The sequence below is a fragment of the Triturus cristatus genome, chromosome 7, assembly GCF_964204655.1.
Source record: "Triturus cristatus chromosome 7, aTriCri1.1, whole genome shotgun sequence".
NCBI classification, from domain to species: domain Eukaryota; kingdom Metazoa; phylum Chordata; class Amphibia; order Caudata; family Salamandridae; genus Triturus; species Triturus cristatus.
The window spans coordinates 821,515,653-821,541,356 of record NC_140590.1 but is presented as its reverse complement, the minus strand read 5'-3'; the positions used below and the strand labels follow the sequence as shown (position 1 = coordinate 821,541,356).

General features: G+C 41.5%; 1 protein-coding gene across 1 annotated transcript in view; it reads left to right on the top strand.

The window, feature by feature from the left end:
• The window catches only part of LOC146810659 (uncharacterized), a 47,552-nt gene that overhangs the window by 9,121 nt on the left and 12,727 nt on the right, over positions 1-25,704 (top strand). The window contains exon 2 of the mRNA XM_085614441.1: positions 15,844-15,881. The gene's annotated coding sequence lies outside the window, so the exon portion shown is untranslated. The remainder of the gene's footprint in view (positions 1-15,843; positions 15,882-25,704) is intronic.

Genomic DNA, 25,704 nt, shown 5'->3' with positions numbered 1-25,704 from the left:
CTAGGAATCGCACCCTCTCTGTGAGGTTCTGTACCTGTTTTTCCTCATTCAAATGTGGATTATTCAGGGCATGAATGCAGTTTTACACTCACAGGCTCATTTTCCCTGACCCACACAGTTTCTTCTGATCTTCCCTAAGCAGCCCTACAGCTATAACCACTTTATCAATTATCTTAGTTTCCAGAGCTTCCCTTGTGGATGCAACTGTGTCCACTATTTTGTCCAGCTTGTGAGGTTGATGTAATGTATCTCCATGTACTTCTACTTGCATCACCCCTAAGGTATAGTCCACTTGGGCGCCCGCTGTTGCTGATTAGGGCCCTTCCCCCGTGCCAATTCCTGGCATGTTTTAGGTTTATCCATTATTGATTCACGTGGCTGACATCCCCAGTGGACCATATCTCAATGATGCAAGTTAACCAATATGTGTCTTCAATTCAGTGGAGAGCCTCAATCTGTTTGGCCAGTCCTACTGGTTTCAGTCACTGCTGCTGCTGACTCCAGGGCTCCAGGGCTCTTAACGGTTGAATGCAGGCTCCAGTCACAGTGCACTATTCCATTTGTCCATTGGCAATCAGCCAGCAGACCGCAACACTTAATGGTTCGGCACAGGAATATGCTGAACTGCCTCAGTGGCCATTGGAGTCACAGTCCACCTCTCATGCCTAGAGTGTCCTCACTTAGGGACAAAAATCACCTATGGTTTACCCTTCTGTGTGCTTGAGTGTGATGTCCTGTGACATGATGTCAATGATATCACCTGGCTAATGATCATTGTTCAAAGCCTGTATCCTTGGAATATTATATTACAGTATTCCAGAGAGATCAGTTGGGCCGATCAGAGGAGCTGGCTGGGATATTTTGAATAGAGCTCTTACTTGAACTGGCTTCACACATGTCTTGTGCATTAATAAGGACCATTTTACAGGTAACATGTCTGAAGTCCTTATCTGCTCCCCCTTTCAGGGCCCCAGTTCCGCATCTCTAATGTTTGGTCCTCAGGGCTCTATATAGGCAGCCGCCTTGGAGCAGGGGTTGCCACCATGTACACATGCAGCCACATCAGCTGCTTCTGGTATTGTTTGCTCTTTCACAAGACAAGTGGCCAGAGTGTCTTCACTTCAGGGTCACTCAAGTTTCAGAAGCTTTGCAGAGCAAGGAAGGCTCAGTCTGGGGCTTCCCACAATCATGGTTGTATGCTCAGACGCTGTAGGGTGCGGCCTACCCAACTTAGGCTTTGATGCCACCATTCGTCTTCTCCAACCTACTTGGCCCAGCTGTGCAGTGTTCCTGTTTCCTCACTGATGGCTCTTGCACCCCACAGATGCCAAAAAACAATAGATTTGGGACCATGTCTAATATACTGGGGGGCAGACAATCTGTAGATTAACCTCAGTTAAGCATCCCACAATAAGATTAGCTGTCCAGGCCCACTGGCTCCCTGCCTCTGTGCAGAGAGAAGGCAACTCTCTGATCCAGTTTTACAATCAGGGTTTAATATCCCCAGGATCAGCTCTGAGTAGTCCCACCGACCATTTTTGCTTCCATGTTGGGACTGTCTTGGAGATACCACTTTTTTGGCATCGGCTCCTCCAGCTGTTTCATTTATCACGGCAACTAGTGCTTGAGTCATGTTGTGACAGGGTCATGCCGCTCCATGGGCTCAGGATCTGTTATCTCTCTCCTTGTTACCGGAACTGCAGCTCTTTTCATCGTGGATCCTGCCTTGCCACAAACCTTGACCCAGTCTCTGCTGCATGGGTTTCTCCCAGGGTACGAGCAACACAGCATCTTACCTCACAACTCCCCTTAGGCACATGTCCTCATGCTCCTTCCCTCCCAGCCTGGGACAGTCACTCTCTCAGCTCATGGGCCCCTCCTCACCCTCAGGCTGAAATGGGAAAAGTATCAAGAGAATTTGCACCCCTCTCTCAGCACCTGACTGTTCTTTGGAATGTTCTGGACCTCTCCGGTGTCAGAATGATAAAGGATTAATTTGCAACCTTGTGGTTTGGGGGCTTCTCTAGCTTGCCGTCATCGTCATCGACATCTCTACCACCCTCTCTCACCTGCCCCAGAAGGCTGGTACTGCTCATTACTAGAAAGGGAGGCATTCTCAGAATTCATGGTAATGCCCCCTTAAAGATTAGGGCCATTGATGAAAGGTGTTGGTAATACGACATTTAAAGAATGAAAGACGTGTTGAGATGTGTCACTACTAACGTTGGGGTGACCTGATAAACTTTTGAAGTACATTTCAATCACGCAGCCTCTTAGCCGCTGGTTAAGAGGACATTTTGATCCAGCCTCAAAACCTGCCCCCAGACGTCTCCCTCCCCTACCCCTCATGATTATGAATTTCCTTAGTAATGATGTTTTAATTTTGGGAACAATCAACACTAACTTGTGTGAAACCTGCATTTCATTGCTATGAATCTGTCTGTGTCTTCTCACTGTTTTTTCCATCTGAATTTGATGAGTGAACTATCATTCAGTGTGGTGATAATTAACAATACCTTGCACTGATTGGGTGCACTGTTCAAATAGAGATGGAATCTTATGCCTTGATATCCCTATTCAGATTAATATCTATCTGGAGCAAGCAGGGGTTTAGTGTCCAAGTAGTCATTACAAAATTTGTACAAAACTTGCACTGATCTGCTGGATGTTCCTTGCAAAAATGTCTCTAGCTAAATACTAGGGAGATTTGTACATACAAACAAGAAGAGTCTCAGTTTCTCAGCTCGTCCTAGGAAAAAACATGCAGAATTACTACAGTATCACCCACTCCAACCCACGGAACGCATACTGCTGCTCTCTCTAATGATCCATACACATTACCCTATTAAATAATGACTAACTCTTTCCTCAGCCTCTAAACAATTTCCCACCCCTACAAAACAACTCTCTGACCATTCTGCACCTGGTTCACCAACACTTCCATCAATTTTTCTAAGTAAATCCTGTTGCCCAATAGGGATAGGTGGACTCCCTCATCATGGAATAACACCGGACTTTCAAATACTATATCTACGTGGCTTACCACTCCTATCCCCTGCTTCCTAAAGTACCCTGGAATCTACCTATTTACCTCTTTCCTTGTCCTGTTGATTGTCTGCATTGGATGTCTGCCTCAACATTTGGAGAATGTATGTCAGAACTTGCATGGGTAAGTAGCATGCTTTTTTTTTTAAATGCCAACTTACTCCTCCTGGGCCTGTTCGCTCATTCAGTGGTAACCCACTCACCATTTGTATACCCAGCATGGGGCTTGTTGGGATTGTGTATTGTAATTACAGCTCATTGTCCAATTCCTCCCATATTTTGGCTAGATTAAGACTTCTCCTCCACATGAATTTCTCGTCATATTTCAGCCATGCCAGACCACCAAAGCTGATACTGTTCATCCTTATTGCATTCATATACTTGAGCAATACCATGCTACTTTCAGGTGCCTTTTCACAAATTATTCTGGCATACATCGTAAATGCCTGTGTCCAAGTATCAATATTGGTCAGCACTCTTGGACACCTCACCTGTTCCTTCCCTTGCCTCTGGTAAACGACCTCTGTACTCCTTCGATCAAAAAAAAGCTAATCTCAATCCTAAGGAGGAAAAAAAATGTTTTGCCTAATTTCATGCTTGCCTATACCTGCAAAAATTCTTGAAAAACATCTCAACATGACTGTTTGATTACTTAGATCAAAATGAAATTTTATATGGAGCCCAAATGGTTTTAGGAAAAACCATAGTACAGAAACGGCTTTGTTGGGTGGCCATGGAGAAAATCAGATCTATTATGAACAGGGGAGGGAAGGCTGCGGGGATCCTTTTGGACCTATCCCCAGCCTTCGGCATGGTGAGTCGCTCCGTCCTCCTGGATCGTCTAGAGGAGATAGGGATTTGTGGAACAGTGCTGGATTTCTTTCTCTGTTTTCTAACTAATAGGGAGCAGTCTATCACCCTGTTCACGTCTAAAACATTCTAACTGACTTGGGGGGTTGCTCAGTTGTCGTCATTAAGCCCCACGCTGTTCAATGTGTATGTTTAGCCCTTCGCAAGATTGATCCTCTCTTTTGGCTTTTCGACCATTTCCTATGCTGACCACACCCAAATTGTGGTGTTGATTTCCGGTGATGGTAAAGATGTCTCACAATGCTTCAATAGCTGCATGAGCGAAGTTGTCTGTTGGACGAGACATAATTCCCTTAAATTAAACATGAATAAAACCGAGGACCTCCTTTTTGGTAAGGATGTTTCCTTTTGAGATTCTGCTTGGGGGCCGCAGCATTTGGGTACCCTTCCTGTTCCAAAAGTTAAGAATTTGGGAGTTATTTTTTACTCTAATCTTACTTTCTGTGTTCAGATCAACAAGCTCTCTTCCTCTTGTTTCTGTCTTTTAAGAATGTTGAGGAAGATCTTTTCTTTCATCTCCTTTGGTCTGCAGAAATCAGTGATCACAGCGCTGGTACTCTCCAGGTTGGATAATTGCAATGCCCTGTATTTGGACTTTGAACAACGCTTTTTGAATAGACTTCAAACTTTACAGAATGCCGCTGCCCTTCTTCTCTTGAGAGTAACTAAATTTAAATAGTTTTCTCACAAGTTAGCTGAGCTTCATAGGCTGCGGATCAAAAAGCGAGTTGCTTTTGAGTCACTCTGTTTGGCCCATAAATCTCTGTATAATACAGGCCCAGAGTATCTGAGGAAATCCTTCTCCTGGAATATGCCTTGGAGAGCCCCTCGTTCCGTGGCATCCAAAACTGTGATTATCCCCAAATGTAACAATGTCTCTTGTGGGGTCAGCAGTTTTGTCTTTTTAACATGCAAACCCTGGAACAAGCTTCCGTTCCAATTAAAAAATCAGCCTAATTTGACATGTTTCAGGAAACAACTGAAATCTTGGCTTTTTGAACTACAGTATTATTCTAGGCGTTACTTATCTTGCATATGCCAGCGCCAAGACGCCCTTGGCCATTCGTTGAGCTCTATGAAAAAATGATATCCATATCAATTCTATCTTGAATTCATCTTCATCTCTTGAAGAAATACTTTAAATAAGCCCATATAGTCATTAGCCCATTTATTTAGGTCTCGCCTAGGCATCGCGCATGCGCTGTCTCTCCGAGACATCAATTAATCCGTATCAGGGGTCAAACTCCGCCTATTGCCAGGTAATTTCTCCTGCCACATGCCATTAGTAAACTCTGGCATTGCTTTTCTTAGCGGGCTTATTATTGGCTGTTGATCTGATGCGTCACTTCCGTTTATTTCAGAAGCAGCACCGCCTAACTATAGTTTTCGTCCGCTCTTGTGGTTCATGTGTGTCCAAGGAGAACTTTCTTTTTAAGGCCCCACTTGCATACATAATCAGCACGGAGCTTGTCACGAGCACCGTGCTGTTAATTATACATAATCAGCACGGTGCTCGGCATGAGCGCTGCGCTGTTAACGGTTTCAATGTTGCTCAGTTCACTCGCAGGTGCTCGGCCAAAACAGTAAAGCTCTCGGGCGCACTGACAGAGAAGAGAGCAGCCGTGTTGTGTCTGAAGCCACTGCGTTCCAGGAGTGTAGAGGCAGTAAAGGAGACGCTGTCCAGATGGGCCGTCTTCAACTGTTGAACCAGGAAACTCGACTTCAAATCTCGGCTTCCACGCATTCCTACAGTGTGTGATCCTGAGCTAATCACTTTATCTCGAGCGCCCTTCCATTCCTCTTTTCTGCCAAAATTGTGAGGCCTCGAAGTTCAGCAAACTGCCTGTGTCAAAGGGTGTTTTAACAACTGGTTTCCTAGGCAACTACTCAGCGTTTATTGTTCAGATTTTCTGTCTGCTTCTGCCATCTTCACTGTTCAGTCACTACTGAACCAGGACCCCTGGCCTCCTCTGCATGCCAGTCAGGCCTGCCCTGTCCCTTCCACTAGATACAGGAAAGAGTTGGTAATCGACCGCAGGCCGGCTCTATTGCACATACAGCTGCAGAGGCGCTAGGCTAGGAGCCATGGCACTGGCGCTATGAAGCTACAGCAGAAGAGATGTAATCACCGGATTTTACAGCGAGAAGTCACCCCAAGAGCGGGCAGAAGCACATAAAGGTGCGCAGCATCCCAAGACCCCAAACAGGAGCATCCGAAGACTGCCATTTTAATCACAACATTTTTAAGTATCCACATGGTGTTGTAGATGTCTACAGCGCTTTATGCTCTTGACGGGGCCTCAAGCCGCCCGCAGCACATGCGGTTACTAGCATCTCTCAGCAACCATTATTAATTCTGTAATTTGAATGTTCATTGTATATCAAGGGCACCGTGAATTATATTTCACATTTAGGGCAGGAGACAGGACACCCAGATGAACGGAGGACCGAGTCCTGCTCTTTTCAAACCTTCTGGGGAAACTGAGCAGCAGTTAAGTTTGCTGTGTTAGAAAATGCCCTTGGTAAGTGGAAGGTTTTTTTGTTGTAAAATAAGGCTCTATTTGGATGTAAACAATCTCTGCTTCATTATGGTATGTATTTTACATGTGCACACATTTTTTTAGGTCTCACCTATGCAGCACACAAGCGCTGCTTTGGAGTGATCTCTTGGAATCACTCCGTACTTTTTGGGAAACTCGTGCATGTACTGCACTGTTTCCAATGAGCACTCGTGCATGTACGACGTTTACCTTGCGGGAGCGAGCAGCGGAGCCATCTGTTTCCAATTATCGAGCCTGCCGCTGCTCGCTCCCATGAGGTAAACGCTGTACATGGACTGAGCCTCAAAGCCGCACACCCGTTCCCTACTGTGGCGTTTCCGGCCGCGCTCCGCTGAAACCCCTTTGAGTGGTGCCCTCTGTGTCTACAGGCATCCATTATCCTGTTACTAATGACTTTACAGCTTTCGTTGCTTGTTTACCGCCCTCCTCCCTTGGGATGTCTTTACAGCCACATTTTTGCTCTTGAACACATGTCCCTAGTCTGCAGACTTGTTATAACAACATAAGGTTGTGGGATGGTTCCAGGGCGAACTTTGTTGAGTTTCACCACAGACACGCCTCCCTCCCATTTTGCCTTAGGCTATTTCTAGGTAGTCAGACGAGGTGTTTGTAACCGAGGTCGCGTCTCCTATGGTGCGTTTCTAATGCACATGGGTTGGCTGGGTACACGCTGGGTAGCGCTGCAGTCATTGACTCTTCCCCAGCCCTACCCTCCACTGGCTTCTATCGTGTACCGTCCTGTTACGGTTATGGTGGGCTGAAATACAGGCACTATCACCAAAACTAAACACACGTTTGTTGTAATCCGTTTGTTTTAAAGTGCAAAAAAAATGTAACATTTTGTAAACTGCATAGAATTTTAAATATTTCTTCACAAATTATAAAGATTCTCAGAGAAAAGACTTGCCTTTAAAAACGTTGCCCCCATTCATTGTTTGCTTATTTTACTTTTTGTAAAAAAATTCACCTTACTAAAGTAAACAAAGCCCCAGCACTCCTGGCACCGCCACTATAGCCATACAGGGGCTTAATTTAAACGGGTGTCTGCCGGAACGCTTATCAGCAAAAGGCATTTAAACATGCACATTTATGGGTAAAACATATACCATGCGATAGGGCGGTTTATAAATGGGCTTTTTAACTTGAAGCTTTTTATCTATTTGCTGTTTGTATTGTGCATTGTTCTCCCCCAGCCCTACCCTTGACTGGCTTCTCTCACGCACTGTCCTGTTAGGGTTGGTCTGGGCTAAGATACAGACGTAGGTAGGCCTAGTGAAAGGTAAGGAACACATTGTTGGTGGCGCACGTGAGCACCTGCCTCTCACGCGCATGTGAGTGCGTTTCAACTGTGTCTCATTCGTAGCGTGCTGTGCGTTGGCTTTTCCAATGTTGTCATGGGTCTACATTTTTATAATAACGGCCATCTTTATAACACAAATCGAATTGCCCCCTGGCACAGTGCCTGCTGTCACCATCCCAGTGGCATTCACCCTGTCAGCCTCAGAATGATCAGAGGGTAGACCACTGTGTGGCCTGCATATCAAACACAAATTACAGCAGTGAGCCCTGAACTACTGAGCTATCCTACCAGTTGTGATAATGTATTGAGCAAGGGGAGTCCCGGAGAAGAAATATTTCTTTCCCCCATTTAGAAACTGGAGTCCTTTCACTATCTCTCTCTTGTCTGCTTCCCTCTCACACTCCCTTCATCCATCCCTCTCGATCTGTTTGTCTCACCCCCTTTGCTTGTCCCTCCTCGAATTTATGACCTGCTGATCACTTCAGATGTCAGCAGCGCGCATTTAACTCGCCGATCTATATAGAATGAATGCTATACAGGGGCTTAATTTCAACAGGTGTCTGGCGGAACGCTTATTATGAAAAGGTATGTAAACATCCAATTTTACGTGTAAAACATATACCATGCGATAGGGCGGGGGAGCCATCTGTTTGAAAGAGCAAATAAAGCAGTAACATTGTGTAAACTACATAGAATTTAAAATATTTCCTCAGAAATCATAAACATTTTCCGATAAAAGAATTGCCTTTACAAATGCTGCTGCCTTTGCTTAAACTAGTATCCTGTTACTAATGAATTTACAGCTTTTGTTGCTTGTTTACCACTCTCTTCCCTTGGGATGTCTTTACAACCACCTTTTTGCTTGTGGACTCATGTCCCTAGTCTGCAGACTTGTTATAACAAGAGATAAGGCCGTGGAATGGCACCAGCACGGACGTTGCTTAGTTTCACCACAGCCCCCCACACCCCCCCCTTAGGCTATTTCTAGGCAGTCAGACGAGGTGTTTGTAACCGAGGCCGCGTCTCCTATGGTGCGTTTATAATGCATATGGGGTGTTTGGGTTCACACTGGGTAGCGCTGCAGTCATTGACTCTCCCCCAGCCCTACCCTCCACTGGCTTCTATAGCGCACCGTTCTATTACGGTTATGGTGGGCTAAAATACAGGCACTATCACCAAAACTAAACACACGTTTGTTGTAATCCGTCTGTTTCAAAGTGCCAAAAAACTGTAACATTTTGTAAACTGCATGTAATTTTAAATATTTCCTCAAATTATAAAGGTTCCCCGAGAAAACACTTGCCTTTAAAAACGCTTCCGCCGTTTATTGTTTGCTTATTTTACCTCTTGTAAAAATATCCACCTTACTAAAGCAAACAAAAACCCCAGCACTCCTGGCAGTGCCACTATAGTCATACAGGGGCTTAATTTAAACAGGTGTCTGCTTGATGATATTTACCAGTATAATATGTACCATGTGATAGGGCGGATCATAAATGGGGTTTGGAACTCGAAGCTTTTTATCTGTTTGCTGTTTGGAGTGTGATTTAATGCTGTCTCGCACAGACCCCGTATTTCCCCAGACACCGGTCTTCATGTTTGTCTAAGCTGCCAACATTTCAGCCAAAGGGAGTCCCTTAGAAGAAAGATTTGTTTCCCTCATTTACAAGATGTGGTCCTTTCACGGGTCGCTATGGCAGCACAGTCACAGCGCAGACGAAGTCTGTTTTAATTGTCTCTCTCTCTCTTGTGTGCTTCCCTCTCTCACTCCCTCCATCCATCCCACTCGATCTATTTCTCTCACCCCCTTCTCTTGTCCCCCCTCAAATGCATGACCTGCTGATCACTCAGATGTCAGCAACGCGCATTTAACTTGCCGATGTATATAGAATGACTGCAGCCAGTCAGCGGTTTACCTGTGGAAGGCTCAGGGGTGTGGGTGTTGGCAACTTAGAACAGATGGGATGGTCCTGGCGAGACGCGGTTAGTTTGCTTTATAAGCCAGTAACATTGTGTAAACTGCATAGTTTAAATATTTCCTTACAAATACAAAAAAAAACACCGCTAAAAAATTTGCCTTCGCAAATGCTGCCGCTGTTGCATGTTTGCTTATTTTGTTTTTTGTAAAAATATCCACCTATTAAGGCAAACAAAAAACCCCAGCACTCCTGGCAGCGCCCCTATAGCCATACAGGGGCTTAATTTTAACAGGTGTGTGCCGGAACGCTTATTAGCAAAAAGTATTTAACATGCAAATGTATGGTTAAAACATAGATATACGATAGGGCGGTTCAAAGATGGGGTTTGGGACTCGAAGCTCTTTATCTGTTTGCTGTCTGTACTGTGAATTAATGATGTAGTTAAAAAGATTTTTCTCTTTGGACTAGTATAGACAATTGCACCATAAATAATCCACTCACATCAATCTGCTACTTATACACTATCACACTTGATTATGATCACTCCAGATGAAATGTTGGAAAGTTACCACTAAGGAGATTTGTGTTAGTTAAAAAACATCAAATTAAGTTTATTAGCATATTAAAAGTCCCTTTATAGCAATGGGACTCACATGAGAATTATAAAACCAGTTTGCACAAATTAATAAACTTAAAACAAAACTTAATCATTAAACCAGTGAGAAAATGTTTTTTTCCCTGAAACTCATACAGGAATGACAATTGAACATTTAGACATTTATACAGAAGGAAAGACAACCACTGACAAAAACAGACTGATAATAATTCACCCAAGTTTCTCAAAGTTCTGTCCCAAAACAAATTAAACAAGAAACATATGCGTCGACGCGTTTCGGTGGTGTAGAATGATAAGAACCACCTTCCTCAGGACTTGCAATATTTTTTCCTCCGTTAGACAAATTTAGTGATCATTCCTAGCATAAAACATAATATAAAATTAAAAACGAAAAAATTTAATATAGTGCAAAAACAATATATATACAATTTGTCTACACACTCCAATAGATTAGAGAATCGTTGTTTAAAACATGCAAAATTGGCAGTCTTAGTATAAACAGTATGTCAATTTGGCTACTAATATCCCACCCTCAAATTTCCAACATCCCATTTGGAACGCTCTGCTTAGAGTAAACAAAATCCACAAACGTCACACTGTCAGACTAACACACTTTATCAAAAAAACTACTCATCATACACCATACCTTATTTGTGACTATTTATTGTATAGAGAGCAATTTGATTATTCTAAAGTCTCTCTATCCACCACTCCCAATGTAATTCTCAGTCGTGATTATATAAGTACCTTTGCCGCAATGAAAATCACTGGCAGTGGGCTTCTGGGATTGGAGGCGACCAAAGTTAAAATGATGATAGGTATCTATCTATCTTTACTTGAAAAAGAAAGGAAATATCTCAATTAATTCTTTATTCAACGGACCCTCTGCATTATAACACCTAGAGTGTATAAAAGGGACTGGTCTCTCTATGGTATCTCACCTTAAGATGATCAGGTGGGGTCTCACTCCGTATGAAGATTCGTATTAATCAATTAATCCTCGAGGGTAACACGATCTATATAGACAAACGATAAGTCCAAAGCATGCCCCATTAGAATTGTGGATATTAAATGTTACGTGTTTTAAGAGTTTGTCACAACAACTTACCCACAATATGAAAATACTTTCACACAAGTTTGTTGAAATAGCCGTGTTTCATCTAAAAAGATGTCTTACTGGACAGGGAGATGGTTATCTGTTCCAACCAATATTGTAGGATGGGCTAGACAGACGAGATAAATAAAATAAATTAAAATGAACATGAGTCATTTTAATGCTAACCCCTATGTATATATTCAATTCGTAGCCCCTTATATTAAATTCATTTAATCACATACGAGAATTTTATTTTTATACATAGCCACTACTCGAAGTATTAAGGAGGCCATGTACAAACTAAAGTAATGTTAATGCTGACGCCTGTGTACATATTCAATAAGTGACCCCTTATATTAGATTCATTTAGTCACATACGAGAAATTTATAACATAACCACTACTCAAAGTATTGAGGAGGCCATGTTAAAACTAAAAGGGGTGGGCCGCCTATTGTGTTATATTAACAACATGACCCCCGATGATTTTTGAAGTAACGAAAGACTCATTACGTAGTCAATCACCGTATTTATTATTACAACACAAGGTTTAAAACTGAGGGTAAAAAAAAGCCCTACACTTAGGTCATTTAGTGGTATAAAGAAAAGCATCACGATTTATAATCTCTCACTGCCATTGTGTATTTAAAGGCAGAAAGCGTGTCAATGTCATTTTTTTCAAAAAAAGACCGAGGGAGATACTTTATTTAAACCGTTTTTAACCTAAAAATGCCCGATATTCTCTATTAAGGGACCTAAAAGTTATAATTAATACTAACTAGCTCTTACCTCTTTCGCTCTACATTCGCGTCTGTACGATCGTCGATTAGTGCGTGCCTCTCTTCGCAAGAACCGGCATTTAGGAACCACATTAAGTACTCGTCTCTAATCACGTGGATTCAAACATCATATGTTTCAGGTATGTGAAGCGCAGAATCTCATCTCTTTGTAGTACGAATATGTAATGATCAAATAACCAGACATCTAAAGAGAAAATAGGCTACCCGATAACACAATACCTCTGTTGTACCCATATAGTGCGGTCATATCTCTATGGTGGAGTGCTAATCAGACATTCCTGTTTTTCCAGTTTAGAAGAAGGGGGGTAAGTTTGAAGCCTAGTGGGGCCACTGTGGTTGAGACATAATGAACGGACCAGCAATGTAGTTGTCCACTGTGGTTGAAACACAATCAAAGAACCACCCATGTGGTTACCCAATAGGTGTACCAGATATGGCCCTAGAGTGACTTCCTATGTAATCAGTTTCATCCAGTCCTCTTTGGTGTTAAGTCCTTTGCTGATGGTGTTGAGAATGGAAATGTACCATTGTTCTCTATTTTTCCTTTTCATTTCCATATTGCCCCCTCTAATATTACCTGTGATTTTTCCGATCACAAACCACTTAAATTCTGTGTGTTTATGTTTCACTAGATTGTAATGTTCAACAAGGGGGGCATTTTGTTTATTGGTTTTAAGAGCCAATCGGTGTTCCAATAGGCGTAATCTAAGTTCTCTTCCAGTTTCACACACATACGCTAGTCCACAGGGACAGCGTAGAAGGTAAACAACATTGCAACTTCTGCAGTTATTCATGCTTTTGGATAACATCGTAAATCCATTGTAAGTGATAGATTTCGTGGCCTGACAATGTTCACAAATACTACACGTGCCACAAGGAAAGCTGCCAATAACCTTCTGCATGGTTAGAGAAGATTGTATTTGTGGCTTGCTGACTCTATAAGTAGTAACCAGATTTTTACGAATATTATCATTGCGTTTAAACGCAAAAAGGGGTCTCGGAAGCTCAATTGCCATCCCTTAGTGGTAACTTTCCAACATTTCATCTGGAGTGATCATAATCAAGTGTGATAGTGTATAAGTGGCAGATTGATGTGAGTGGATTATTTATGGTGCAATTATCTATACTAGTCCAAAGAGAAAAATCTTTTTAACTACACAGTTTCCGGTGCTCTGTCCATTTGGACTTTAATGAGCCCCTCTCCTTGTTTTGCTGTGAATTAATGATGCCTTGCACAGACCCTGTATATCTCCAAACACCAGCCTTCATGTTTGTCTAAGCTGCCAACATTTCAGCCAAAGGGAGTCCCATAGAAGAAAGACTTGTTTCCCACATTTAGAAGCTAAGGTACCATCACTAGTCCCTCCAGCAGCTCAGTTACAGCACAGACAACGTCTGTTCTTTCTCTCTCTCTCTCTTGTCTGCTTCCCTCTCTCACTCCCTCCATCCCACTCGATCTGTTACTCTCACCCCCATCTCTTATCCCTCCTCCAATTCATTCATTTCACTGCACAAATACACTTGTTAGGCACACAGATAAAGTGCATCCGGGTGCATACACATACATACATATACGCACAAGCTTGTAGAAGAGCTGAACAACTCAATGCCACATAATTACATGCCACATAATTACAGTTTGCTTAATGCAATATAAATACACTCCACATAATACCACTCACTGCCACATAATTATATGTTACATAATTACACTGCACTCAATGCTACATACACTACAAATAAAACCACTCACTGAAACATAATTACACGCAACATAATTACACTATACTACATGCAACATCCACTACACACATAATACCACTCAGTACCACATACTTACATGTCACATAATCACACTATTAATACAACATAAATACACTCCACCGGAGAACACTATACCACATCATAAAACGCCACATAATGTCAATATACTCAATACAACAAAAATACACTCCACATAATATCACTCAGTGTGCCATAGTTACACGCCACATAATTACACTCTACTAAATGCTACATAAATGCACCCCATGTAATAGCACTCATTGCCACATAATTATATGCCACATGTTTACACTGAACTCAATGCAACATAAATACACTACACATACCACTCACTACCACATAATTACTTATCACATAATTACACAATACTCAATGCAACATACATACAACTGCGTAAGTCACAAAGCTTTTATTAAGAGTTGCATTAAGTAAACAGCAACTCCCTATTAAGGCATATACTAACATTTCAACACAAAATGGTATACTGATGAATGCAAAATACTTTGGCCGCTAGTTGTAATATTTTAAGTACACTTAATAAGGGGGAACGCCTAATAGGCCCCATTTTAATATAATTTGTAAGTTCTGTTATAAAAGTTGCATAGAGTAAACGTGTTTTTTATTCATTTCTAAGTTTCAAGCTGGATTTTTTTTTTTTAGCAAATCAGGCACAAAAATGAAATTTTTTGCTTGCATAATACTTTAGCCCATTTTAATATAATTTGTAAGTTCTGTTATAAAAGTTGCATAGAGTAAACGTGTTTTTTATTCATTTCTAAGTTTCAAGCTGCATTTTTTTTTTTTAGCAAATCAGGCACAAAAATGAAATTTTTTGCTTGCATAATACTTTAGCCCAAGCTATCTAACTAATTGTGCACACCCACTGTATTTATGTTATAAATACAGTTCTACAGTAAATCTAAAAATCCCACGGACATTTATAAGTTATGCTCTAAATATCTTATTTGTAACACTGCAACATTCTGTAGCCCTAACAAAGAGCCCTCCTCTTTCACTCTCTCACTTGCTTTCTCTTTCACTCACTTACTCTCTCTCTAAATAACTCTCTAACTCTCACTCTCTCACTAAATAACTTGCTTACTCAAGCTCACCAACACACTAACTCACTCTCACTAAATAACTAAATAACTCTCTCACTCGCACTAACAAACTCTCACTCTATTACTAACTAACTAACTCTCACGCTAACTCTATCACTAACGAACTCTCTCACTATCTTTCTCTATAATTAACTGACAACATAACTCTCTCATTAACTAACCCTCTCACCAACTAACACATTAACTAACAAACTAACTCTCTCACTAACTAAATAACTAACTAACTCTATCTCTATCACTAACTCACTAAATAACTAACTCTCACTTTTTCTCACTAACTCAAAAAATACTTAAATCTCTCTCACTATCTCGCTCTATCTCTTACTAAATAACTCGCTAAATCTCTCTCACTAACTAACTCTCTCCCTTACCAACTCTCTCTCTCTAACTAACAAAAAGAAAATAGTTCACTAACCCAATTTCTACTATTTCTTTCAAGAAACAAAAACCTAATACTACGTGGACACTTACTCATATTATGTATGCGAACCTTTATTTTAACTAACACTATCTCAACCTTTTCCTCTTTCAAACATAGTACCATACTATTTCTTTATTTTAATAAGTAGTTACACAATGTACCTTTTATTAAATTACAAATTATTTAATTAAAAAAAATACTGTCTGTCTCTTAAAAGCTAAAGGGGCTGGGGCACTTTAAATAAATGCTTGCACATTCTCTATTGACATCAAAATAACATTTCAATGTCCCTTTCTTTTACTTCCATACAGATTATTTCATTCAACAAAAACTTCAGACAAAAAACAAGGTAAGACATTTTTATTTCACCTAAACCAACAAATATTAATACATTCACTACAAATACACATCTATCTCAAAACACAAAATATAAACTAATCCACTATATACCGACTAATACATACAAACATAAACATACACTATTAATAAAATCCTACAAGCTAGTTATCATCAGGGCCATAAAAGATTTAACAGCAATTCTCAAGGGAAACGATGCCTACCAAATAGTACTTTTGCAATTATACATAACTTCTATAAAACAGTTAGTACATAGGATTCAAATGATTTACATTATATTATGGACCTAGGAGATGCTTTATATGCAGAAATACATTCCATTAATAAAAAGATACTTATGCATCCAGATGACTTACCTAAATTTATACAGCACAATAACAGAATATATTCGCTTGCACTATGAAAACCTTATTATGGTGACGTTCTATATGGTATTGACCCTTTATATCCTGATATTAAAACTGCATTAAATGTAACTGTTAATCACCATTCAGGCATCCTACTTTGTATGAATGCATATGTAATTTCATATTTCTCTACTACACAGTCATACTTTGTATTTGATTCCCATAGCCGAGATAACAAAGGGATGCCTCACCCTAATGGGACATGCATTACTATGCAAATAATAACCTTTGAAGGACTATGTTTTACAACTTGCAAACAGTATAAAAGTTAGAAACGAAAATTATGTTGCATTTGAATTAACTCCAAAAGATATAAATACAATAGAGAAGAAATCACTCCAAGATGCACTCCGGAAAAACAAAGAAAAGTCAGAATTCAAAGCTATAAAAAGCCTATATGTACATAAAACACAAACATCTATAGATATAATTAGCAAAACAGTTATGCCTTCTACTAAAACTAGAAACATAACACATATAAATCCTGGTGGCAATAACATTAATGGTTAAAGCTTACCATCAAAAATAATATCTATAGCTCAAATCAACATACGAACCAAGTTAATAATTTAGAAACTAGCATGTTAACAAACATACAAATAAGAACATGCACTAATTCTATAACAGAAGCAATAGGATCCAGCAAAAGGCAATGTATACAACACAACACACACAATGCATTCAATAATGGTATAAAATACAAACAAACACACAAAGAACACATAATATTATCCACATTTTCATAAAGAAATACTTCATGGCCCTGAGTACATTTGTACAATTTGCAATCAATTATGGAATAAACAATCATAAAAAAATCCATGTGCTATTTGCACACATCCCAAATGTATGGAATGTAACATTAGCCCAAACAAATCAAGCTATATATGTAACACTAGCTTTTCACACATTATTAAAGATAAAATACAACCATCTTCTTTTATAAATGGGATGAAGTTTCCATATATCCCAATGCAATTACATTTGCACAATTTGGAAGAAAGATTAGTTTCTCCAAGAATTACCTTCCTGCAAATTAGAACATTGCCATGTGGGTTTCAGAAATCATTATTAGGTGCTGTTATTAATGTACCTGCAGATGTTATGACAACAGTTACACTTTTACCAAGGCAAATTAATGACAACATGACATTCCCTATTAATTTAAAAAGAAAGCTTATAAATCATATACACATTTTGAAATTTTTTAAACCAAATAAAGTCAAACGAGCAGCACTATGGCTAGCAACAAATAGTGACATGTACAAAGACTATGGAGTCACTGTTAATCCAGATTGGGAGTATATACCAACACAAATAAACTATTGCAGTGAAACATCAGAAACAAATGATTCATCAGATAATTCAGACAACATAGAAGCAGTAAATTTAGATACCATGATAACAAATGAAACTATTACCACTGAAAGTGTTAATATCTTAAGTTTAGCACCTGCTGAACATAATACACCCAACAGATTTATACGAAGACAAAGATTCTGAGTTTTTAGCTTTTCCAACAAGTTTTTCTGGCGGCCGAAGACTTAACAATAATGAAAGACAATTACCTGTACATTAAAGTTCTATATGTCAATGGGAACTAAGAAGCTGTGATAGAAGAGTAGCAAAATCTATCCCTAATATATTCTTTAAACTAAACAAATTGCACATAAAACAAATACAAGGTAAAATTAACATATCGCTAATAAAACATTTCACCAATGGGAAATGTATTACCACAAAAGACATAAAATGTAATTTAGAAAATGTCTGACAGTACAACGATGGGTACAAAATACTAAAAACTATCCTCAGTTCCCCACTGTATTGGGAAAATTACAAAAAAGATCTGTTTGCTATGATAAGGCAACTTGGAATACCAACGTTTTTCATCACTTTATCTGCTGCAGAAACAAAATGGCACCATTTAATAAATATACTATTAGTCACATAAACTAAATGAATGCACAGAAGAAGAGTTTCAAAATATGCCTTGGGAAACAAAATGTAAATGAATTCAAGAAGATCCAATTACTTGTGCAAGGCATTTCGACTATCAAGTTAGGAAATTATTTAATTGCATTTTAATGCATAAAGATAATCCCATTGGGAAATTAATTGACTACTTCTACAGGGTAGAATTTCAGCAGAGAGGCTCCCCACATATACATGTGTTATTATGGATTGAAAAGGCACCACAATATGGGGAATTACACATAGAAGAAGTAATACAATTTATTAATACATATATCACATGTAGCAAGTCACAAGAGACACAATTAGAGCCTTTAATACCTCCAGAAAGGCATGCACACACAAAAAATTGCAGGAGAAAAAACAAACAGACATGCAAATATCAATATCCTAAATATCCAATGCCACACACTATAATACTAGAATCTTTACCACAAGATGAAACTGATAAACAGTTACTAGAAAACATTAAATCAATTCATGGGAGAAACATTGCGGCCGGCTGACGCGGGCCGCGGGAGCTCCGGACCAGCATGGAGGGAGAGCCCATGGATGTTCAACTCTAAGGTGCGGAAAGAATATAATGATCGTTACATGCATTTCTCGCACTCAATATACCCATATATTCTATTTTCCTGTCGAGATTTGGAGCCCCCAGCACGGTAATACGGCAGGCGGCAGGCGGTAGGACCCTGGAGAGTCCCGACCGCGGATGGGGGCTGAAGTGCTTGCTGAGTTGTGCGCCGAACGACGCTGTGTGGGAGAAGGAGGCGGTGGATGTCGGGCAGGTCTGTGGCGGCGATCCAGAATCGCAGTTGCCAGGATTGAATTCTGGCCACTTCGGAGTAAAAGAGCGATACGGTCAGTGACGGGGGGGACGCAGGGGGGATGCTCAATCTGTGGTTCCCCGGTTATCTTGTGTCAACAGCGTTCCATTTTAGGCAATAGCTTGGTAGGCTATCGTTGTTCTGTCCTTCAGTTCCCTGTTGGATGTACTGTGTCTAGCCAGCTGACCCACACAGGAATGGACGCTGCACCAAAAGGAGGACTAATAGCAGTCTGTGACCAAGGATTCCTTGGAGATGAGAGAGACGAAAGGCTGAGGCAAGCTGGAGTAGTCGGAGCTGTGGGGGAGGAAGGGGGTGTGAAAAAGGGCACATCAGAGAATCGGTCTGTGATATCAAACACTAAGTTACCTGTTATTCCGAGTAAATCTAACTTATTATCCCAAAGAAATAGATACCAACTCCGCTCACAGATAGAAAGTGAGTTGCAACCTACTTTTCCTGGTGAGGCTGGTACAGTAATCCCGACTACACCACGCCAGAGAAAAAAGAAAGAGAAGGGTAGTAAGACAGGAGAAAAAAAAAACGTCAAGCTCCTGAAGGATGTGCTCCTCTATTTAAATCGACTCCCTCCTTAAAATCCTTCTTCAATATAAAGGAGCAAATGGCTACCTCCAAAAACAAAGTAACTCCTTCTGTCGCATCCTCAAACACTTCGGGCGTATTTAATGTACCCTGCACCTCTAATAATATAAATATTGGCTCCAAAGAGGTTGATAATTTGGATTTAGTGCATCCTCAAATACAGACAGAGAATAGATTTTCTCCACTGATGTCCGAACCCGAGGGAATGGCCCAAGTAACTCCTTCTGGTGATTCTTCTGTAATTGTTTGTAAGCCTCAGACCCCCCAAAAATCTGTCTGCGCAATATCATCAAGTCTTCCAATTGAAATCAATGAGATAGTCGCAGCAGAAGTTGAGGGTGGTTCGGATGGCGGAAGCAGTCAGTTAGCGCAACTTTTTCACTCTCTTCGTGGCGACATATTTTCTAAATTTGAAATCTCGGAATTCAATCAGAAGGAGATAAATAAGAAATGCATAACTCTGGAGCAGAAGCTGGACGATATCCGTGATCGAACTAAGGCGTTGGAGACTGAGGTCGTCACCCTATCTGAAGTTACCCATAAACATTCTGAAGAACTAGTGGGTTTAAGGGCTCAGAATAGACTGCTCCAAATGGATGTTGAGGGGTTAGAACTTCACGCCAGAAGAAATAATCTTAAATTTCTGAATGTACCTGAAGGGGTAGAAAACGGTGACGTTAAAACTCTGATATGCAAGCTCCTTAGAGAGGGGATATTAAAAGATAAGCCCGAGATTGACCTTGAAAAAGAAATCCAGAGAGCGCATAGGGATCCTTTTAGGCAGCACCCCAATAAGAAAGCCCCAAGGAAAATTCTTGTTAATTTTCAAACATTCGCAGTTAAGGAGCTGATTTTGGGCCGAGCGCTAATTGATAAATCCCTACAGATAGACACCACAAAATATCTAATTCGCTCGGATGTGGGACGGGCAACAGCACAGAGGCAGTGGGAGCTTGGCTCTAGAATGCCAGATCTGAGGAGTCTGGGGGCGCAGGTACAAATGAAGTTTCCAGCAGCTCTACGGGTCGTCTGGTCTAACAAAACATATAACTTTACATCTCCGCAGGAAGTAGATTCTTTTCTGTCGGACATTAGGAAAACCCGACACTAACTGGAAAAGAAAAGGGAGAAATATCTATTTTCCTTTAAAAAAAAGAAAAAAAAAATGGGAGATACTTGAATAATAAAGTTGATGAAGTTTTTGTTTTCCTCTCAATACTCTAAACTCGCTCTTTTTTAGACGTTGTATTTGAATAATTTTTTTTTTTGAGTCTTTTTCTATAATGTCTCTTAAAAAGGGGGAAAGGAAAATATATATATATATATATATATATATATATATATATATATATATATATATATATATTTCAAAGAAAAAAAACAGGGGAGAGTGAGATATAATATATGTAGTAGTTGTAGTAGATGGAGAATAATGAGGGAGAAAAATAATACAGATTAAAAGGGAAAGGGAAAGCGGCATGTTATTTAATGTGACTTCATTATGATTTTATGATTATATGGTCCATGGGTTTTCTTTATCCTATGTTGGGTCCATTAACTCCCAACAGGCGATAAGATCGCCAAAGATCACAAGGGGGGTGTTTCTCAAGGAGGGAGGGGGGGGGTCGAGGGGAGAGGGAGTAATAGGGGTAAAAAAGAAAAGCTTGTTCCTCATATAATTTTAAAACTGAAAAAAGGGTTGAAATTTTGTGTAGGTTTAGAGTTGGAAGGGAGAATCGCTCATCCTTTGAGAAATGCAGAAAAGGTAGGAAAACCACCTGATGAATAATATCCCTAATAGAATAAAAATTATTAGCTGGAACGTTAACGGGTTGAGAAATAGCAGGAAATTAGCTAGAGTTTGTGAATTCTTAAACAAATCAGAGGCCCATATCTGTTTATTGGAAGAAACCCATTTGGAGGCACATGAATGTGAGGCAGCGTTCGGTAAGCGTAGGTGGATACAAGAGATTTGCTGCTCCAGACAGATAGGAAATACAGGGGGAGTGGCTGTTATAATTCGATCCAATAAGGGGGTTCGATTAGATAACTTCGAGACAGATCGTTCAGGGAGATGGCTGGTTGCATCTCTTCTAGTAGAAAGCTCTCCACTAACATGTGCAGTATACTATGGGCACAATCAGGACATGCCTGGAGCACTATTATGCTTAAAAACTAGTCTTTCAGCTTTGACAACACCAGTTGTATTGGGAGGGGACTTTAATCTAGTTCCAAATGAAAAACTAGATCGTACTTCCAGGGCTAAATATACTCTTCCCCCCCCCCCCCCCCCCCAGAAGTCGCTAGCAGAGTTGAAAAACATCATTAAAGACTTCAACCTCATAGATATTTGTAGGGTAAAAAACGGCAACAGGAGGGATTTTTCCTTCTGTAGCCATAAGTATAGACACCACTCGCGGATCGATTACTTCCTGCTGGACCAAGCCCTCTACTCTAAAGTAGATTCCATCGCATATATTCCAGCAATACTTTCTGATCATTCTATGGTGGAATTGATTATAAATTTAAAGATAGAAAACCAGCAGAGGAGGTGTACATTAGATAGGTCTATACTAGCACAGGATGAGGTCATAAGTAATTTAAAATCAGGTATAGAGGAATATTTTAAGTTCAACTCTGGGACAGCAAACGTTCACATTACATAGGAGGCATTTAAGGCCTATATCAGAGGGACTTTAAGCACATGGATGATCAGGAGGAATAAGGTCAGGAGACAGATCGAAAGGGAGAGCCTTGTTAAGATTAAGCAAAAGGAAGAGCAACTACAACAGGCCTCAGCAGACTCTCAAAATAATATAATCAGCATCCAAAGGGAATTAGACGTTCTGCGGGCAGAATACCAAGCAAGTCTGGATAAAACTCTAAAAGATAGGTGGGACTCAAGCAAGCTTCAGAATTTTTCCTATGGGGAAAAATGTGGTCGACTTCTCGCTTGGAAGGCTAGAACGGACAGTGTCCGCAACCAGATCAAATCTATTTGTCTTCAAAATACAGGCTTAATTACTCATGATGATACCCTTATCCGAGAGGAAGCTAGATCATATATGCAAAACTTATATAAAGAGGATATATCTCCCCCCTACTCGAAATATAGAGCTTTGGCTAAACCAGATAGAGACACCAAAGTTATTGGAAACCGATAGCACGGCCTTGGCCTCAGCCATCAGGGAAGAAGAAGTCCTTGCCCAGATAAAAAAAATGGCTAGAGGTAAAGCAGCCGGTCCGGATGGTCTCCCAATTGAAATATATCAGATCGAATCAGGGGAAGCTGTTTCTGCCTTGACGGTTTTATTTAATAGAATATACTTGCCGGGTGATACTATCCCAGATTCTTGGTCTGAAGCTACAGTAGCCCTGATCCTGAAGCCCAATAAAGACCCCCTACAAATAGAGTCGTATAGACCTATTTCACTGTTGAATTCCGACTATAAAATCTTTGCAGGGCAAGGTTGGCCAAAGTAATCAAAACGATTGTCCATCAGGATCAAAAGGGCTTTATCCCGGACAGACAGTTAAATGAGTTAACTTTTATAGTCATAGCAGCAATAGATGTTGCAGTAGCTAAAAAGCTTCCGTTGACCCTCACGGCCATCGATGCCGCCAAGGCTTTCGACCAAGTATTCTGGCCCATTTTTTTTATTTATTTTTTTAAATTTTATTTTTGAACTTTTTTGAGCAAACAGACAGGGTCAGTCAAAGAGTGCGACAGTAAGTACACATCACAATCATAAGGAATACATCGGGAGTAGGGGGCGGGAGCAGACATCTCAAAGCAGGCATCAGTAGTGCGTACATGTGCATCAAAACAGTCTTATACAACCCGCAAATAGTTACCCACAGAGACAACTGAGACCACACCACACTCTGAGGGACTACCTCCAGGCCTCACATGTATCCACCTCGTATGTGTTTCAACCTGTGTGGAGATCCGCAACGTGCAGTGTACACCTACCCCCTAACTAGCGGGGAATGGTCTCGGGTAGCCCGATCCCAAGAGCGTGTGGGAGCGCCAGCCGCGGGACATCATGCGGTCATCCCTTCGCTCGCAACAGCCTCCCCAGCCGAGAGGTAGCATTGTAACGGAGCCCAGATATCTGTGGGACGCGACGCTGCCGGCAATAATTCAGCATGGGTATTGATCTGTTCCTGGCAGTAGGTCAGGTCCCGCAACCAATCCTTGAATTTCGGGGCCCTGCCTCTGCCCCATCGGCACGCAACCCTTCTCTTAGCAAGCAAAAAGGCTAACGCGATAAATTTGCGGTGTGCCGCCTGTATGGGCTCCACATATCCCAGCAGAGCGAGGAGAGGGGAGGGCGCCACCGCGGTATTAATCATTTTGGAGAGCGCTTCAAACACCTGGCACCAATAGCGGTGTACTGCTTCGCACGCCCACGCCAGGTGCAGAAAATCCGCCCCCGGGGCGCGGCATCTGTTGCACCTGTCATCATCACGAAGTCGATATCTACACAGTCGGGCAGGGGTATAGTATAATCTATGGATGTACTTCTAATGAATTATCCTAAATCGACTACTGGAGGAGATGCGCTCCGTCTGCAATAGGCAGAATTCCCACTGCTTGTCCGTCAGTGGGGCCTGCAGCTCTTGGTCCCATCGGCCCCTGGCTGCCAACTGTGACGCGGGCGTCAACGAGTGCACCGATTTGTATATCTTAGAAACTAGCTTGGCAGGGACATCGTCCTGGAGGATGCGTTGCAGCGGTGCCATATGTGGGGGTTCCTGCGGAAAGCTAGGTGTCAGTGCCTTTATCCCCTGACGAAGCCGGAGGTACAAAAAAACGTCAAAGGGCGAAGGCTGTATGCCCTCATAAAGGTGGTCCATTGACCGGAATGTGCCATTATGGTACAAGTCCCCCCACGTCGATACGTGAATAGTGTGAAGCAGTTTACGAAAACCCGCTTCTTGCAGCAGGAGCATACTGGGATGGTAAGTAAGAGGCAAAAGCGGTGCATATAACAAGTCTAGCCCTAGCGTGCCAGTCAAGTGGCCCCATGCGGATACCGTACTAATCACTGTCGTGGGCGTCTTATCTCTACCCGCCACGGGGATATACAATGCGCCGTCTATCGGGATCGGATGCGCCAGCCAATGTTCGGCAGCCAGCTGGGGCATGTATCTAGGTTGACGTACCCAGAAATAGGCGAAGTGTGCCTGGGCTGCTCGATAATATAACTCAAAGTCGGGGACACCGAAACCACCCTGATTGTACGGTTTAATAAGGATCTCCCACCTAAGCCGGGGTGACCTACCGCCCCACACCAATCTAATAAGCTCTGTGCGTAGTTGACGGAAGAAGAAACCTCCTGGATAAAAGGGGATGTTCATGAAGAGATATAACAACTGCGGCAATATTACCATTTTGATCAATGATGTTCTACCGGCCATAGAAAGGGGCAGAGTGATCCAACGGGCGACGCAGTCCGTAATGCGAGTCATCGCCGTGCCATAGTTCGCCCTCAGAAGTTCCTCCCTGTTTTTTTCCACATGTATGCCCAAGTATTTAAAATCCCCTTCACACCAGGCGAGGGGGAAGTCCAGCCCAAACCGCCTAGTAGAGGCCGTCAGGGGGAACAAACAGGACTTGCTCCAGTTGATCTGGACCCCCGAGATCATGCCAAATAGGATAAATTCCCTAAGAATCGGATTGAGGTTATCCCTAGGATCGCGTATATAAAGAGTGATATCATCAGCGTACATAGATATTAAGATCTGCCTCTGAAAACATCTCAGCGCTTTGTCTCCATGGTGTTGCCGTAATTTGGCAGCCAGGGGCTCCATAGCTATGGCAAACAACAAGGGCGACAGAGGGCATCCCTGCCTGGTGCCTCTGGTAATGGGGAACGCAGCCGAGAGTTGGCCGTTAATCAGGACTTTGGCTCTAGGGGCGGTGTATAGTAACTTAATCCAGGAGACAAAGATGTCAGGGAACCCCATACGCCGCAGCACCTGAAATACATAATCCCAC